The sequence below is a fragment of the Vigna unguiculata genome, chromosome 10 (assembly GCF_037176805.1).
Source record: "Vigna unguiculata cultivar grain cowpea cultivar isolate G323 ecotype 2 chromosome 10, ASM3717680v1, whole genome shotgun sequence".
In the NCBI taxonomy this organism is placed as follows: domain Eukaryota; kingdom Viridiplantae; phylum Streptophyta; class Magnoliopsida; order Fabales; family Fabaceae; genus Vigna; species Vigna unguiculata.
Genome location: NC_140801.1, coordinates 44,628,961 through 44,647,601, shown reverse-complemented (window position 1 = coordinate 44,647,601; position 18,641 = coordinate 44,628,961). Strand labels below are relative to the sequence as shown.

The following is an 18,641-nucleotide window of genomic DNA, read 5'->3' as shown; positions in this document are numbered from 1 at the left end:
GTACAAGATTTTGCACAAACCGATTCCCAAATGTAGGTGCCCAATTGATTTAGAACTACATTTCAACAAGGTCAGATCTCCAACCTTTCTTTTTCAAAAATCAGTGGGTATTGGGAATCACCAAGCTATGGCCTGCACATGATGTGCAAAAATATATTCAATGTTTAGCTACTAAATAGTGACTAATTAAGTACCAAATGTAGTACACGATTTTGCACAAGCTGACTGATTTCGTAAATACATAACTGAATGTGTTATACAAACTGACTTCTTCAACATAATAATCCATTAACAAAATAAACTGAAGTTTCCTAACAAGGTCTTCCATCTCTTACTAATGAAAAAAGAGCATAAATTGTCTTGACAAATTTCAAATAAAGAAGTACAAACATCTATTTACGATACTTTTTTCTGTAATATGTTGCAAGTGGAGTATGAATTGACACCCCCTTAAAACATAACTGTTGTTGATACTTCATTCGAGCATACATATTGCTTTCTTCAAAATCCTTTACGTCTTTATTTTCAACCTTAGCTCCTTTTCACCTTCCTTAACATCTTCAGTTTTCATATCTTCATCAAAATAGTAACTTTACAAAAACCATCTTCATACCTTATTTTCAATGGAGCCATTACCATCTTCGATATCCTTACTCATTATAGATATCCTGAAACAGTAACTAAGTTCATCAAAACAATAACTAACCACACCAAAAACCAATCATACATGACATACAAAAATATCACCGAAACGAATAATATACAAGAACAAGGCATAAATGACACAACACAACATAATCATAAAAACAAATCAAATTAGGGGCTAGACCTATTGCTAAAACAGTGACAAAGTATTAAACACCAAACAAAGACTATTTATATGGCAAACGTAGTACAACTTTTTTCATACAAATAATATATAACTTCCTACAAATACAATTCAAAACCAACATTTATCCAACAAGTCCCTCTACATATTTAATCACACAATCCATCTGGAAAAACTTGTAGACATACATTTAACATTTGTGACCATTGCAAAAGGTGTAAATATAGAAGTCCATTAATGTCTAAGAATATGAATATCAATTAGATGGACCACAAATTTTGTTGCATATTTTGGCCATACAAAACACAAGCGTAAAAGACTTCCCTAAAATGCTTCAATTTCATTCTACAATGGCAATACGTGAACCTTCCATAACAAAGTCATACACCCTACTAATAATAAATCCATTAAATGATACTTTGATCAACACCAACGACACCACAACAAAGCATTTTGAAAAAAAAAGGATTCTTAAAAATAAAAAACCCTAAACACAACTGAAAATAAATAACTCAAAATCAAAATTTGTGAAAGGACGAGACTTTACCTCCATGGTCAAAAGAATCCAACGTTCCACGAACGAAACCCACCCAATAAACCAAATACCACAGTGGTTCACGAGGGAAATGACAACTTCGAACCAAAGAGAACAAAATCGAAAACAGAAACCATGACAAGTGAAGCATAATCAGTCTTTAAGCGAAGAACAAAAACAATCACAAATAGGGTTCGTAAATTTGGGGCAAAAATTGTCCAGGAATACATTCAAAATTAAAATAGAGAGACCAACCCTTAATATGGAACAATTTCATGGAAGAGACATAGATTTATTGTTTTCCTGTGAAGAACTATGGACAAGCACCGTGGATGAGCACCGCGACACCATCAATGACACTTGGGAACATGCCAATCTGAAAGGAAAGGAAGAAGAAGGTCAAAACACCAAACTTCCAAACTAAGATTTTTTTTGTGTATATATAACACACATCTTTATATATTAATATTATGTTGTACATTTTTAAAAGTTTTGTTACAAAATAATTTCAATATTTGTGTTCTTGTTTTTATTAGTTTCCTTTACCATGGAACAAATTGTAAGTGACAAATTCTTCCATTATTTTTTATAATTGATTGTAATATTTGTTTCCTCTTATAACATTATTATGGTTTTATTTTAAATATTCTTCCTTCAATACTTTTAATGTTCATGCTTAATTTTTTATTTTTTAAAACATGTATTATTATTTTCTATTATGCTTACACCTTACTTTCCATTATAATTTTAAATTTTAATTAAACTAATATCTTCTCGCTCAAAAATTTTTAGTCAATCGACTTTCTATTTGATCTTAATTGATTATTTTTATAAAAGGTTATAATGTAAAATAGTCCATGGGATTTATTTTTTCTTCTTTTTGCAAGATTGTTGAAACACCAATGAAAAATATTTTTATTATTATAATTTTTATAGTATTAATAAAAATATCTCATATTCAATTACTTGCCACAATTAAATATTTATTTTAGACATCTAAGTTTTGAAAAATTATAACAAGTATATTTATTATAAAAGTTAGACTTGAACATGTAGTCCCTAATTTTTTTTTATATTTTTAAATTTTCTATAGTAATGTGATGTATAAAATTAATTCAGATTATATATATTAAATTAAAAAATTATAAGAACAAAAAGTAAGGAAAAAGTTACAAGAACTAACATCAAATAAAGTAAAAAAGTTTTATAAAATTTGTGATTAGATATGATACATAAATTACTCCTTTATTAATTAGTAGTTGAATGAATACCATTCTTAGAATAATATTTTATAAATTATTATAATAAAATATATTGATTTTTAGCTATATGTTTACTTTTTCAGGTGGTAAATATTTGATGATTATTGTTCCTTTAAGACATTAGATCAAGACAATAACATTTTTGGGACTTTTACTTTATATGATGTTTAATTTTTTTATTTTTATACAATGTGGGACTTAAACTTATACATTTAAGTGTGACATCAATTGAGTATGATAGTATATGATATTTTTATGTGACTGTTGGATTGAGTGCACGAAAACGGTTGGTAATTTTGGCTGCTCATTGCTTCTTGCAATTGAGCTTGAATGTGGTAATTAATCTTATCTATTTGTTAGTTTAGTTACCAGTTCTTTTGTTGTCCCATTTCAATTCAAATGTTAGTATCTCATAAGCTTTGACAAAGGTTAGACTCATTACATTGTTCTGTGCTTTTTATTATCATAAATTAAAATATGGTGTAACCCTTTTTTCATCAGTCAAGTGGAATATGACACACCCTTAGTACAAATGCACATGCACTTCTCACCCAAGGCAAGTTAAAAGTTAAACACGTAGTGGAAAATTTATTGATTCTAGTTCTGCGCAAACACTTCAACTACATTTGCCACTTAATCACATACAAAAATATCACCGAAAAGAATAATATACAAGAACAAGGCATAAATGACACAACACGACAGAATCATAAAAATAAATCAAACTAGGGGTCGAACCTACTGTTAAAACAGTGACAAAGTATTAAACAACAAATAAAGACTATTTATGTGACAAACGTATGACAATTTTTTTCATATAAATAATATAGGGTTAAATATGTTTTTGGTCCCTCAAGTTTCAGCGAAATTTGGAATTAGTCCCTCATCAAAACTTTTGACCAATTTAGTTCTTCATCTTTCAAAATGCATGAATCTAGTCCTTTTAACCAAATTTTGTTAAGTTTATCTGACGTTTCAAGCGCATTTCATGATAGTATTTAAATTATTTACACTGTTTGACACATTTTTGCTTCAATGTTAACTTAAATACTATCATGAAATGTGCTTGAAACGTCAGATAAACTTAACAAAATTTGGTTAAAACGACTAAATTAACGCATTTTGAAAAATGAAGGACTAAATTGGTATAAAGTTTTGATGAGGGACTAATTCCAAAATTCACTAAAACTTGAGGGACCAAAAACATATTTAACCCAATAATATATAACTTCCTACAAATACAATTCAAAACCAAGATTTATCCAACAAGTCCCTCTACATATCTAATCACACAATCCATATGGAAAAACCTGTATACATATATTTAACATTTGTAACCATTGCAAAAAGGTGTAAATATAGAAGTCCATCAATGTCTAAGAATATGAATATCAAATAGATGAACCACAAATTATGCTGCATATTTTGGTCATACAAAACACAGGCATAAAAGAGTTCCCTAAATGCTTCAATTTCATTCTACAGTGTAATATGTGAACCTTCCATAACAAAGTCATACACCCTACTAATAATAAACCCATTAAATGATACTTTGATCAACACCAATCACACCACAACAAAGCATTTTAAAAAAAGGGTATTCCTAAAAAAAAACTAAACATAATTGAAAATATATCACTCAAAATCAAAATTTGTGAAAGGACGAGACTTTACCTCCACAATCAAAAGAATCCAATGCTCTAAGAACGATACTCACCCAATAAACAAAACACGATCGTGGTCCACGAAGGGAATGACAACTTTGAACCAAAGAGAACAAAATCGAAAACAAAAACCATGACAAGTGAAGCATAATCAGCCTTTGAGCAAAGAACAAAAACAATCACAAAACTGTTTCATAAATTTGGGGCAAAAGTTGTCCAGGAATACATTCAAAATTAAAATAGAGACGAACCCTTAATATGGAAAAATTTCACAAAAGAGATAGAGATTTATTGTTTTCTTGTGAAGAATTGTGGACAAGCACCATGGACGAGTATCGGACACCATTAACGACGTTTAGGGACACGACAATCAGAAAGGAAGGGAAGAAGAAGGTCAAAACACCAAACTTCCAAACAGAGATGAGGAACCCCTTTTTGTGGTTGTCACAAAGCACAGGCGAACCCTGTAAGACCCGAGAAATTTAATTAATTAATTAATTAATAAATGTGGGTAGTGGGAGACTTTGTGACAATTAATGCTAGTTTACATGACATGGAAATGTATTAGCTCATATGGTTGAGAGTACTTGCTTGTGTTGGGAGGACTTGAGTTCGAGTCCTATGTATGCCTTTTGTGTTGTTTATTTTAATCGCTAATATTTTAATAATAATATACCTGATCATGATGAGTGATAATATAATCAATTCTTGTTTTATTAAATTTTCGTTTTCACCATCACTCATAATTCTTGTTTTCACCATAGAGAGAGTGAGAGCTGTACTGGTGGGTGAGCAAAGGAAGGTTGGGGATCAAAAAGCTAAATCAAGTAATTCTAATTGGAGCAAGGAGTTTCAGGTTAGGGGAGTTATTTTTTGGCTTATATTGCGTTTCTAGAAATTTTCCAGAAATTGCCTGACGGGCCTTCAAAGCCGACAAACAACATGTTAAAACAACCCAGTTTTTAGGTTTTTGTTAAGAACCGCCTGGCGGTGAAGAGCTGCCGTCAGGCGATGTGTGCTACTATTCTTTCCATGAAAAACATTATTTTTCGTATTTTCGAGCAGTAGGAACCGTTGGGCGCTGGTTTTGTTTCGCCAAACGCCAGGTCCCTGATTTATGGGCTTTGAGCGCCACCAATTTTTTTTGTCTGTGCAGTTTTCGTAAAATTGCGTTTCCCAGTTCCTTAACCGTCCAATTTAGGTGAAATTTTGACAAGTGATCCCTAACATGCTATTTACTTTAGACGGTGGAGATTTGAATTAATGTTTGTAGATAGAGATATATGATAAGCATGATTGCTGGTTTAAAGGTATTTAGAATGCATGAGTTGGAAGCATGGTTAGGTCCTGTTGTGAGTCTCCATCAATTTCAATGTTCCTTTGGGTTAGTCACATGTTGAAAATGAGTTTATTGGTGAATGCATGTGTATCAAGATAAAGGAAATTGTTGCATAAGAGTGTGAAGTGCTATATTAATTCGCATTGGTGCATAAAATCATGTGCTTAAGTTATAGTGTTGTTGCTTTATATTTGATTTGAGCAGACATTATTCATAAGTTGGAACTGAATGCTAGTATGGATTTAAATGGTGGAGTATATGTATGAATATGTAGGGATTAATGCATATGATATGTGGTGATACAATTTTGAGTCATGTTGATTGATATGAATGCAAATTGGCATGCTTATTTGGTAAAGTAAAATAGGTAAGATAATTGAATAATTATGTGATGGTTGGGATTAAATGCGTGTAAGAGTAAGGTTTTACCTTGATTTTGATATTGTTTGGTGCATCTTTGGAGACTATCATTATGTGCAAATTATGATATTGGTTTAAGTTAAATGTGGTATGTTTATTTGGTAAAATGAGTGTATAGTGGATTGTTTCATAATTGAATAGAGGCATGACCTCAATTGTGAAACCATGAATATGTTGAATTGTGATCCAGTCATATGATTATGACTGGATAATCGTAATTATGCTATTAATTAGGTGATGAGTGCTTGATGTTCATTAGAACCTGCCCAAAAATGCCAAAACACTAGTAGGGCGCTTAGCGATGCGAGACTAGCCGCCAGGCGATATGGACCCAAAACAATGGCAAATGTCACTAGAATCACAAAGAGCCTGGCGGTAGGGATGGTTCCACCATGAAAAAAATGGTTATGCAGAGAAATTTGGAGGCGTGTGGCGCCTGGCGGCGTGAGGTGATCGCCAAGTGGTCTGGGACCAGATTTCGCCTAGCGATGCGAGGAAGCTCCAAGCAATAGCACAGAGAGTAGTGGGTTCTGTTGGCCTGTGTTTCGCATGTTTGTGATGTTGGGCTTGGACCAGGAGACGCTTGAATATGTCATGAGCGGGTGGGTTCATGGCTAGTGGTGAACACATGATAATATGTGCTGGGAGGTTCATATTATGATGCTCTGATGTGAGGATACGAGCGGGGAGGTTTGTATATTCTGAGCTCTCACTTGAGGGCTGCTTTGAGCCAGGAGATTCGTAGATGTTGGATCACGTGTGTTGAACTACGGGCGGAGAGATACGTAGAGTTAAACTACGGGCGAGAAAGTACGTAGAGGCAGGACCACGAGCGGGCAGGTTCGTAGGAGCATGTATATCTTGGGTCCATGGTCAAGTATTGGTATGGTGTGCTTGGAATAGTAGTTCCAGGTGCATAATGAGACTTAGAGTTTCACATGACTTGTGGCTTGTTTCTTTGGATGTGCGTGGTCTACGAGGCTTTGGGTGATATCTTAAGGATAGACTTTGTTGTGGCATTCCTTAAGTTGTGGCTCAGAATGGTATCCCTTGAGTTGTGGCTCGGGATAACAGATGGACATGAGCATTATGTGAGTTGTGGCTCGAATTGACGAGTGTTGTCGATGTGAGTGTGCGAGTTGTGGCTAGTACGGAAGGGTCCAGAAAGATTGCCATCTTCGACGTTGGTCGACGAGTTTGGTACTCTTGGGACATTATGAACTATGGTTCATATTAGGAACTCCACCTGGCGTTACAGAGTGTGGTCCGTAGCAGGTTTACCGCACGTGTTGTACAAGTTGTGGCTTGTAGGTGGAGGTAGCAAAGTGTATCTTAAGGTTATCATCTAAAGATGTAGAACAGGGATAACATGATGTGGCCATGTGGTATGGAATTAGAGGATAGTGTTCTTTGGTGAGTGTGTGCATATATGTGTCTTGTATATATAGATTTATATTGTTAGCTCACCTTATTTGCTTGTATTTGGTGATGATTGTGTAACTCGTTACACGAGAGCAGATGATGTTGTAGGTGGTGCTGGTGAAACATAGATCCGGAGAGGGGCTAGCTTGGGGAAGAGCCTTTATGATGTTTTCTTGTTTTATGGATTTTAACATTTTGTATACATTTACCTTAACAGTCTCAGAATTTGTAATCGACAAGTATAATTTGTGAATTTCTTATTGTTGCGTTATAATAAATGTTATAACTTTTCTCGCGTTTTGGGAAAAGAAATTATCATAAATGGGATTAAATTTTTTTTCCTATTTTAATTATTTAAATTAGTAATATTTGATCGGGATGTTACAAACCTCCTTCGCTAATCTTGCTTTCGAAGAAAAGAAGATGAGTGGAGTGAAAAAGTAAGAAACTCCCGAGCTTCAAAATTTTAGGAACTCAACTCTGCTTGGTATTTTCCATAAAAAAAATTAAATATTAATGGATGTCACGTCACTTTGTTAATTTTGTCACTTTTTTCTTTGTCAAAAGATTGTTTTCCTAATTTCAATGGCAGAGGAGGGCTAGTCTTTGAAATGTGACAAATCAAGATTCAAATACATATCAAGAAGGTGCCCACAATTATGATTCCATATCCAAACTTACAAATATTAAATTTGTGTCTCATCTTCTCCGTTCCGTAACGGGTATATACTCATATTTGTACCTGTTTTCTTACCATTTTAATATCAATTAATTAATTTTTATAAACTAATAAAAATTTATGAAAAAGAAACATAACATTATTAAATATTTAATAGCAAAATAGTCCAAGGGAACCCATTTTCTTCTTGCTAGGCTTAGACGGTTTTACCTTGATTTCAATAAGCTTGCGGTGGACTTTTTATTGGTCTAAATACAATTATAAGAGAAATAATACAATTATAAGAGAAATAGTATGTGTCTTGTATCATATATATGGGTGCACAAAGTTTAGAAATAGATATATTGTCTATGGACCAATTATAATATCAGACAAGTATGTGTTTGTATTTGTTAAAACTATAACAAATTAGGAGTTTTATTTGCAATTTTGACAAGTATGGAGTATTTTCTAGTGAGGATGTGTATGATTAAAGAGTAAAGCGGTGCTCCAAACCTTATACAAAAATATGTACATAAATTTTGAAAACAGAACTCAAACTACAGCATTATACCAATAAAACAAAGGGAGTTTGACACCAAATAACATATATATTTAACAAATACAAGCAAATATCAATAACCCAACATTTAGTTTAGTTACTATCCTGATTAAGCGTTTAGACGCATAGTAACTATTCTGATCTAGCAGCGTTTCCAATACTTAATCCATTATCCTTTAACACGCATAATCAATAGAGGTTACCGATATATAGGTGACCAAGGCATCACTTATTGTTCTAAGCACATGATCCTGGATTGAATTAAATCTTCCTTATGTCCGTTTTTTTTGTCCTGCTATGGCAAATAAATACATATGTTAGTGTTGGAGAATTTTTTTTCACATCAAGGAATGCAGGAATCAACATGTTACGAGGAGTTGGAGAGTGAGTCTTCTTGATTAGTGTAGGAACACATTAAAATGTGTTTATATTTAATCCTCCTAATACAAGACAATTCATATATAAATGTTCAATGTATAATATTTTGAAAATTGTACCCACAATTTAGTAATATTATTTGTATAAATGCTTAACACACAATTTATTGAAACTTGTGTTCCTATTTAATTCATCCATTAAATTTTGGTAAATAGGTGATTAGAAATAATGTTGTTGTATAAATGCTTAACACAATTTATTGAAACTTGTGTTCCTATTCAATTCATCCATTAAATTTTGGTAAATAGGTGATAGATTGAAATTCTATCACCTATCTATTAAGTTTTTTAAAAAAATTCATCGAAATAATTATAAAAGGTGATTGATCGCTCTGCAAAATACTCTATGAAACAGCTGTACATGTAGACGAAGATAAACAAATAAACATTCACTTACCAAAAACAGAAAGAAGATGAGAGGAAGAATGTTATTAGGGTTAGGTGATGAAAAATACTTAGCGTTGAAGTAAATAAAATGTATAATGAACACTTTTCTTTTTCAATTTCTTCCAAACAACCTAAAGAGGCTAGAGAGTTCTTAGTTCGTTCAAAGGTAAGTATCCTCTACAAGACCATAAACTAATATCACACACTAAAAGCTCAAGCCAATGTCACTGAAGAGTTATTGTTCTCTTCAAGAAATTGTCTTGAGACAGTAACATGATTTGAACTTTTACTTTATAACCTGGTAAACTTTTATAGTTTTATACGATGTGGGACTTAGAAAGTGAAAAAAAAGGAGAGAGGAAAATAAATGTGGAAGAGAGAGTGCATTAATAGATATTTAACGCCATAGTTTCCTAATGAAAACCTTGAAAGGTTCCTCTAAGAAGTGAATCAACTATCTAAAGCTTTAGAAGAAAACCCATGATTAATGTATAGATTTTTTTCAAGTTTAGTTTTGTATAGTAAAAGGTTTCTTCATTAATTATTAATTTAATCTTCCAAATATTCCTATATGTTTTTGTTTAAGCTTCCATGTTTTATGGTTTAAGCTTCCTTGTTTATTGGTTAAATTATTTAATTTCCGAGAATCAAATTACCTCAACTTTAAATTATGTATAATAAAACTAAACTAATTCATTAATTAACAATGATTTTCTCTGTATTTACACACATAGATAAGTAGACCTCATTTTACACTCTAATTTGTGTTTGTAATAACTTCGCCAATTTGATTTTTATGAGTTATTTATTGATTTTTCTATAACTTTTACCGTCATTGTATAAACAATAAACATATGATAAATAGTTCTTTTAGAATGTCTACTCATTTATAATTCTTTAATCAAATTTATAATTATTCTTCATATTATATTTCACGTAAGATATTATTAATATAACCACAAATATCAATAAAAACAATTGTTTCAGTTGAATTTTGAAAAAATATTATATATATATATATAATTAATGTTTATCTGTAATGTTTTCTAAATAAGACTTATTAATAATAAAAAAACCAGGAATATTTACACTATCTAATAAGTGTAAAAACACAAAAATATAAAATTGTATAAAAATTATAAAATATTTTATAAAATGAAATAATAACTTTTTTCTAACATATGTTTTATCATAATTACAGATACTGAAAATTATTTATAGGAGATGCATTGAAATGTGTATGCGTACTGAATACACTCACATCACATATAATGTTGGCAAAATGGGTTGGGCCCAAATGGTCAGGTCGTCGACCCAAATGACTAGGTCATGAGTCCATAGAAAAAAAATGGATTGGATCTTGGTCTATTAGCTCGTATTAATTTAATTTGTTTCGTCCGTCAATTCGTTAGATTACAGGAAAGATTGGTCACTAGCTGATCCATGACCCGTCAATATCAAGTAAAACGGGTTGGCTTGTGGCCCATATCAATATTTTTGTTTTTTCTTCTTCACTTTTATTAATAGTTAACATGAATAATGAAATACAAGTTCTTAAGAGTTTATTTAATTGAATAAATATGTGATTTTTATCTTCATACATTATTATAGTGTTATCCTCTTTATCTTTTCACTTCTAATCAACAATTTAGTAAGTAATCAAGTTAAAAAAAAATTCTTTAAACAAAAGGACGGGCTAAATGAGCTGGCTCGTTAATTCGTCAACCTGTCACAGGACGGGACGGGTTTCATTTTTTGGCCCATACTATGTAAATGGGCTGGATTGTCCCAGACCAAAATTGAACAGACTGCCTTGTTTTGTAACCTCTACTCACATATAAGACAAACAACTCTATTAATAGTTAGTATATGTTTAATAAAATTAGCTTGTAGTTAATAAGTTAGTTTTTAGGTGATAAGTCCGTTTTTGTATGATAAGTCAACTTTTAGCATTTATATCTATTGTTAGATTAATAAAGGATAAATTGGATTGACATAAGGGTAAAGTAAGTAAAACACTCATTTTAGGTTTTCAAAAAAGAAGGCCTAAAAAAATTACTACTAATATTTCTCTATTAATTTAACTATAAAATTATGTTTAAGAAAAAAATGCCTCAATTTTTTTTATTACTAATTAATATATCTCTATTAAACTAATTATAAAATTATGTTTAAGATAAAAAAATGCCTCAAAAAATATTTTATTACTAATATAGCTCTATTAAATTAATTATAGGTTTATGTTTGGGAATAAATTTTAATTAAATTATTATTAGTGTATTTTAATTTTTATTGGTAGTAAAAATAAATATTAATGAGTTAAAACTTTTTTTTAGTAAATTATAATTTTGTTTACAAAAAGGAGAATGATTAGTTATCTTTATTTTCTTATGATCAATTTGGATTTTATTTTCTTCTTTTATCTCTATGTGACTTCTCTTGCCTCTACTTACTTCATGTGTACACGTTTTTTCATTTTCATTTTTAGTTAGTATGTTTTTTTTTTCTATTTGTGTTGTTGTTATTTTTATTCTGTTTTGGATTTGTATTATACTAGAAATGCGTTTATTTTGCCCAGTTTTATTTTTCGGTACTTTTTAATTTACGATTTTCGAAAGTTATTTATTTATTTATTTTTGCATATATTTTGACGAGAAACGAAAATTTTCTACAAAACTATTAATTAGATTATGGTTTAGTTTTCTGTTGGATAATAGATTAATTGTAGCATAATTTAAAATTGGGTTTTATGTAGAAAGATAATTGAAGTTTAGGAAAAAATAAGACTTACTATCGAGTTGAGAAGAACAATATTTTTTTAATTATTTTTATTAATGATTAATCTTAAAATAAACAATTTTGTATGTTTGTGAAAAAGTTGAGAGTTGAGAACGAAGAAGAGACTTGAGACTTCAAGATACTGCAGCCATAACCATGTTTTATTGTTTTGATTCATTCATTTTATATATTTATCTTTAGTAGTGTTTTATATATTATAATTTTTTATTGCATATAAAAATATATAGATATGTCCACTAGAAAATTTGGATCAGGCTATTATAAAATTCGAAAGAAGAGAAGAATTGATGCTTTAATCGCATCACAAGAAGGAGCAATGAATAAGTTTATAAAAAAAGATAGGAAAAATGAATTAAAAAAATAAGAAAAATAAAAACAATTGATGAAAATGTTCATAATGAAATTATAAAATTTCTTCAAGAATCATTTAAAATTGATCACTTTTTTCATATTTTAGATAAAGCAATTACCACACTTCAAGGTAGATTTGGACAATTTAAAATATATGAAGATATTTTTGGTTTTTAATTTATTGTTAAAAAAGTAAAGTCACTAGATTATACATTTTTGAAAGAAAAATGCTTAAACCTTAAAAAATCTTTAGAACATGATAATTTGTTGAATATTGATGAATTTGATTTGTTTTCAGGATTAAATATCTTAAGGGAAATTATAGGTTTGAAAAATGATAAACCAATTGTTATTATTAATTATATAAAAATAAATAAATTATTTTCCAAATATATATATAACTTATAGAATAATGTTAACAATTCCATTATTAGTTGCTTTAGGAATTTCTCAAAACTAAAGATAATAAAAACTTATTTAAGATCAACATTGTTTCAGGAAAGATTAAACGGATTAGCCATATCATCTATCGAGAAACAAATGTTAAATTAAATTAATTATGATAATTTAATAAATAATTTTACATTAAAAAAAGCTCAACAAATAAATTTTAAATAAAAGGCCACATTTTTTATATTTATTTTAGGCCTCCCAAATTGTTGAGTCGCTCTAGTGTCAACATAATTAAGATCTCAAAATTCAGAGTGATACTTAATATAATTTTATTTGAAACAAATAATATAATTTACATATTACGAGTAAATAAATTAATTTATTAGATCATAGTAATAAGTAATTTGGATCATAAAGTACTTAGTAAATATAAAATTACATAAAAAATGTAACTACATATATTTTATCATATATATAAATGAAATTTGTGTTTTTAAATAAAAAAGATATTAATATATAATTATAATTTTAGATTTTTTAAAATAATAAAATTCTTAATAAAATTTATATTACTTTTAGTTTTTTAATATATATATATATATATATATATATATATATATATATATATATATATATATATATATATATATATATATATATTATTTAAAAAGGTCATATTATTTTATCGAATTGATCCAATGAGTATTAGTCAAATTTACTTTTATTTACTTTTTAACTCTTTTTTTCACTTCTTAGTTTAAACTAACTTTAGGTTGAATTTGTTTCTTACAATTTTTATCATGTGTAATTTTTACATAATATTATGCAGGAAATATTTGTTACTTCAATTTATAATTTTAAATTATTTTTAACTAAACTGCATAAAAAAATATGTTTATAAAATTGAAATAATAATCTGTAAAATGGAATTAAAGATAATACAAAAATTTACTAAAAAATAAGGCATGGTAATGAAATTATCAAAGAAATTATAAACTATAAGTTAGTTGAAGCAATGTATAACTTATAAACTAAAATTCTTAAAATAGTTATTTTAAGGTTCTTATCAAATATTTTTGGTGTTAATTTATCGAGTCCATATTTTTTTACTGTTTTTTACTGTGTTGTCCTATGTCACTGATAGTATATAAATATTTCTAATATATTTTAAAACATCAAAATTAATATTCATCGATGTATTTTAAAAATACAGTAAAAGAATAACACACAAAAACTCAATAGATAACCTAAATTTTAATTAAATTAGTTTATAAGTTAATCAAATAAATTAGAAACTAGTTTGCTAACCTTATTAAATACACCGTAAACATTGTTATATACAAGACAAACTACTACAAGAAAATCTCCGACTAGAAACTAATTTTAGAAACAAAAAATAGTTAGTTACTATAATGACCAATTTAGATACCAATTTAAAAATTTAAAAATTATTAGTTACTAAAGTTGTAAATCCCAATTTTAGTAGCTTAAAGTTTAAAACTATTAATGAATAAAATCATCTATTTTTATTTATTTTATTTTTCTTCTCCTCTTACAAAGTAATATCTAATATTGATATTTATGTTTAGATGAAGAATGAATATTGGTGTTAACACCAATGATGAGGATCTGTGCCTTATTGATAGTGCAACAACTCATACAATTCTAGTAATAAATTTTTCTCTTGTTTGGTAATGCAAGAAGTCAATGTTAGTACTATTTTTGATACTACAAATATAATTGAAGGCTCTGGAAGAGCTATTATACTTCTACAAAGAGATACAAGATTGCATATTATAAATGCATTTTATTCTCTCAAATCCAATAGAAACTTATTAAGTTTCAAGGATATTCGTCTAAATGGATATCATATTGAGACAAATAATGAAAGAGATATTGAATATCTTTATATCACTCAAATTGAGTCAAATAAAAAATGTGTATTGGAAAAATTATCAGCCTTCTCTTATGGCTTGTACTAGGGGTGGCAAAACGGACTGGGCTCAACGGGCCAGCTCGTCAGCCCGTGCTAAAAGAAACAGGATGGGTTGAAGATTTCAACCCGTCAGCCCGTTCTGGTCCGTCCCGTCCAGCCTGTCAACTTGACGGGCCAAAGTACGGGCCAACCCGTCCTGGCCCGTTGGCCTGTTTTAAAAAAATAAAATAAAATAAAAATAATTAAAAAGATTAATTTTTTAGATTATATATTTTAAATGTATAAATATATAATAGTATTATAATTTAAATTATTAACACCTACAAATTAAGTTTGAATTATTAGTTATAATTGAATAATTTAATATGTAAATTTAATAATTATTTTAACTTATCTAATTAAAAACATTAACTAATCAATTAAAAGTTAAAATAATATTTTATTTCATTAAATATGATTTTAATAATAATTTATATGTATATAAAAACAAATTTAAAAAATAAAACTAATTAAAAAATTAAAAAACTAATTAAAAAAATTTAAAAAAAATTAAAAAAAAACTAGATGGGCCAGCCCGACCCGACCCGTTAGCCTGGCCTATACAGGACGAGTTGTGACTATTGGCCCGTTTTTTGACGGGCCACATACAGGCCCGGCCAAAATGGGTCGGGCTGGCCCGTTTGCCACCCCTAGCTTGTACTACGCATATATTAATGCGATTGAGACACGTGTCATTATAAGCCAAAAGCTTACAAAGAAATGAATTTCTTGTTTGACATTATCGGTTGGGTCATCCTGGATATATCATGATGAGAAAAATAACTAAAAACTCATGTGGACATCCACTTAAAAGTCAAAAACTTCTTCAGTCCAATGATTTCTCATCTACTGCATGTTCTCAAGGAAATGATAATAAGACCATCACCAGAAAAAATTAGAAATGAGTCAATCTCATTTTTAGAACAAATACAAGGTAATATTTATGGTCCAATGCACCCACAATGTGCATCATTTAGATATTTCATGGTATTAATTGATGTGTCCACTAGATGGTCACATATTTGTTTACTATCAACTCAAAATCAGGCATTTGCTAAGTTATTAGCACAATTGATCAAGTTAAGAGCTCAGTTCCCAGATTATCCAATTAAGAAAATTCGTCTTGATAATGCTGGTGAATTTACATCTCATGCTTTTAATGATTATTGTATATCAATTGGAATTGAAGTTGAACATCTAGTAACACATGTTCATACTCAAAATGGACTTGCATAATCATTGATAAAATGTCTAAAATTGATTGCAAGACCTTTACTTATGAAAGTTAATCTTCCAATGACTACTTGGGGATATGCAATTCTGCATGTTGCAATATTGATTCGCATCAGACCAACAAGAAATCACAAATACTCTCCTATGCATTTGGTTTTTGGTCAGCAACCTAATATCTCTCATTTAAGAATTTTTGGGTGAGTTGTGCATGTCCCAATTTCCCCACCAAAAAGGACTATGATGGGTCCTCAAAGACGTTATATATCTTGGATATGATTCTCCATCGATAATAAAATATCTTGAACCATCAATAGGTGACTTATTTACAGCTCAATTTGCTGATAGTCATTTTGATGAATCAATTTTTCCAACGTTAGGGGGAGAAAGAAAGAAACTGGAAAAGGATATTGGTTGGAATGAATTATCATTATCCCATTTTGATCATCGTACAAAAGAGTGTGAACTAAAAGTTCAACGGATAATTCATTTACAAAAATTGGCCAACCAATTACCATATGCTTTTACTGACATAAAAAGGGTAACTAAGTCACACATACACGCTGCTAATGCTCCAATCAGAATTGATATTCCTGTTGGACAATCTAATATAGCAAATGAATCTCAAACACGCGTGAAGCGTGGTAGGCCTGTCAGTTCCAAAGATAAAAATCCTCAAATGAGGAAAAAGGAAAAAAGGCAAGAAGGACTAATCGATGGGGTAAAAGTTCCAAAAGATTCTTTGACATAATTAATGATTCAGTTCCAAAAGAACCTCAAGTACCTGAAATTGTTGAAAATGATGAGATCTCAATAAATTATGTCATGAATCATATAATATGGAACCAAAATAAAGTCAACATTGACGATGTTTTTGCATATAATATAGCAAAGGATGTTATAAAATGAGGATCAAGAACCAATGATAATTGAAGATTGTCGATAAAGAAATGATTGGCCAAAATGGAAAGATTCAATCTAAGCAGAATTAGATTTGCTTGCTAAACGAAAGTTTGTGGACCTGTAGTTCGCACACCTAAGGGTGTAAAACCAATAACTAACCACACCAAAAATCAATCATACATGACATACAAAAATATCACCGAAATGAATAGTATACAAGAACAAGGCATAAATGACACAACACGACATAATCATAAAAATAAATCAAATTAGGGGTCGAACCTACTGTTAAAACAGTGACAAAGTATTAAACACCAAATAAAGACTATTTATGTGACAAACGTATGACAATTTTTTTCATACAAATAATATATAACTTCCTACAAATACAATTCAAAACCAACATTTATCCAACAAGTCCCTCTACATATCTAATCACACAATCCATATGGAAAAACCTGTATACGTACATTTAACATTTGTAACCATTGCAAAAAGGTGTAAATATAGAAGTCCATCAATGTTAAGAATATGAATATCAAACAAATGAACCACAAATTCTACTGCATATTTTGGTCATACAAAACACAGGCGTAAAAAAGTTCCCTAAATGCTTCAATTTCATTCTACAGTGGTAATACGTGAACCTTCCTTAACAAAGTCATACATCCTACTAAATGATACTTCGATCAACACCAATCACACAACAAAGCATTTAAAAAAAAAGAGAATTCCTAAAAAACCCTAAACACAACTGAAAATAAATCACTCAAAATCAAAATTTGTGAAAGGACGAGACTTTACCTCCACAGTCAAAAGAATCCAATGCTCCAAGAACGAAACTCACCCAATAAACCAAATACCATCGTGGTCCACGAGGGAAATGACAACTTTGAACCAAAGAGAACAAAATTAAACAGAAACCATGACAAGTGAAGCATAATTAGCCTTTGAGCGAAGAACAAAAACAATCACAAATAGGGTTTGTAAATTTGGGGCAAAAATTATCCATACATTCAAAATTAAAACAGAGACACTAACCCTTAATATGGAACAATTTCACGAAAGAGACAGAGATTTATTGTTTTCCTGTGAAGAACTGTGGACGAGCACCGTAGACCAGTACCGTGAGACCATCAACAACGCTTGGGGACGCGCCAATCGGGAAAGAAGGGAAGCAGAAGGTCAAAACACCAAACTTTCAAATTGAGATGAGGAACCCCCTTTTTGTGGTTGTCACAGAGCGTAGGCGAACCCCCTTTGCTACTATTGCTTTCGAAGAAAAGAAGATGAGTGGATTGAAAAATTAAGAAACCGCCAAGCTTCAAAATTTAGAAATTCAAAACTCTGTTTGGTATTTTCCATAAAAAAAATGAAATTTTGATGGGTGTCACGTCACTTTGTCAATTTTGTCACTTTTTCCTTTGTCAAAAGATCGTTTTCCTAATTTCAATGGCAAAGGAGGGCTAGTCTTT

The 18,641-nt window shown here is 29.9% G+C and overlaps 2 long non-coding RNA genes across 2 annotated transcripts; both read right to left on the bottom strand.

Annotated features, from left to right (window-relative positions):
• Positions 1 to 221: 221 nt before the first annotated feature.
• LOC114165739 (uncharacterized) lies at positions 222 to 1,777 on the bottom strand. Its single transcript, XR_003599769.2, has 3 exons — positions 1,620 to 1,777; positions 1,377 to 1,462; positions 222 to 668 (listed from the first exon to the last, which is right to left on the bottom strand). It is a non-coding gene; the product is annotated as an uncharacterized LOC114165739 (long non-coding RNA).
• Positions 1,778 to 16,415: 14,638 nt separating this feature from the next.
• Positions 16,416 to 18,352, bottom strand: LOC146883305 (uncharacterized). The gene is made up of 3 exons (XR_014985121.1): positions 18,208 to 18,352; positions 17,971 to 18,056; positions 16,416 to 17,047 (listed from the first exon to the last, which is right to left on the bottom strand). It is a non-coding gene; the product is annotated as an uncharacterized LOC146883305 (long non-coding RNA).
• Positions 18,353 to 18,641: the final 289 nt, after the last annotated feature.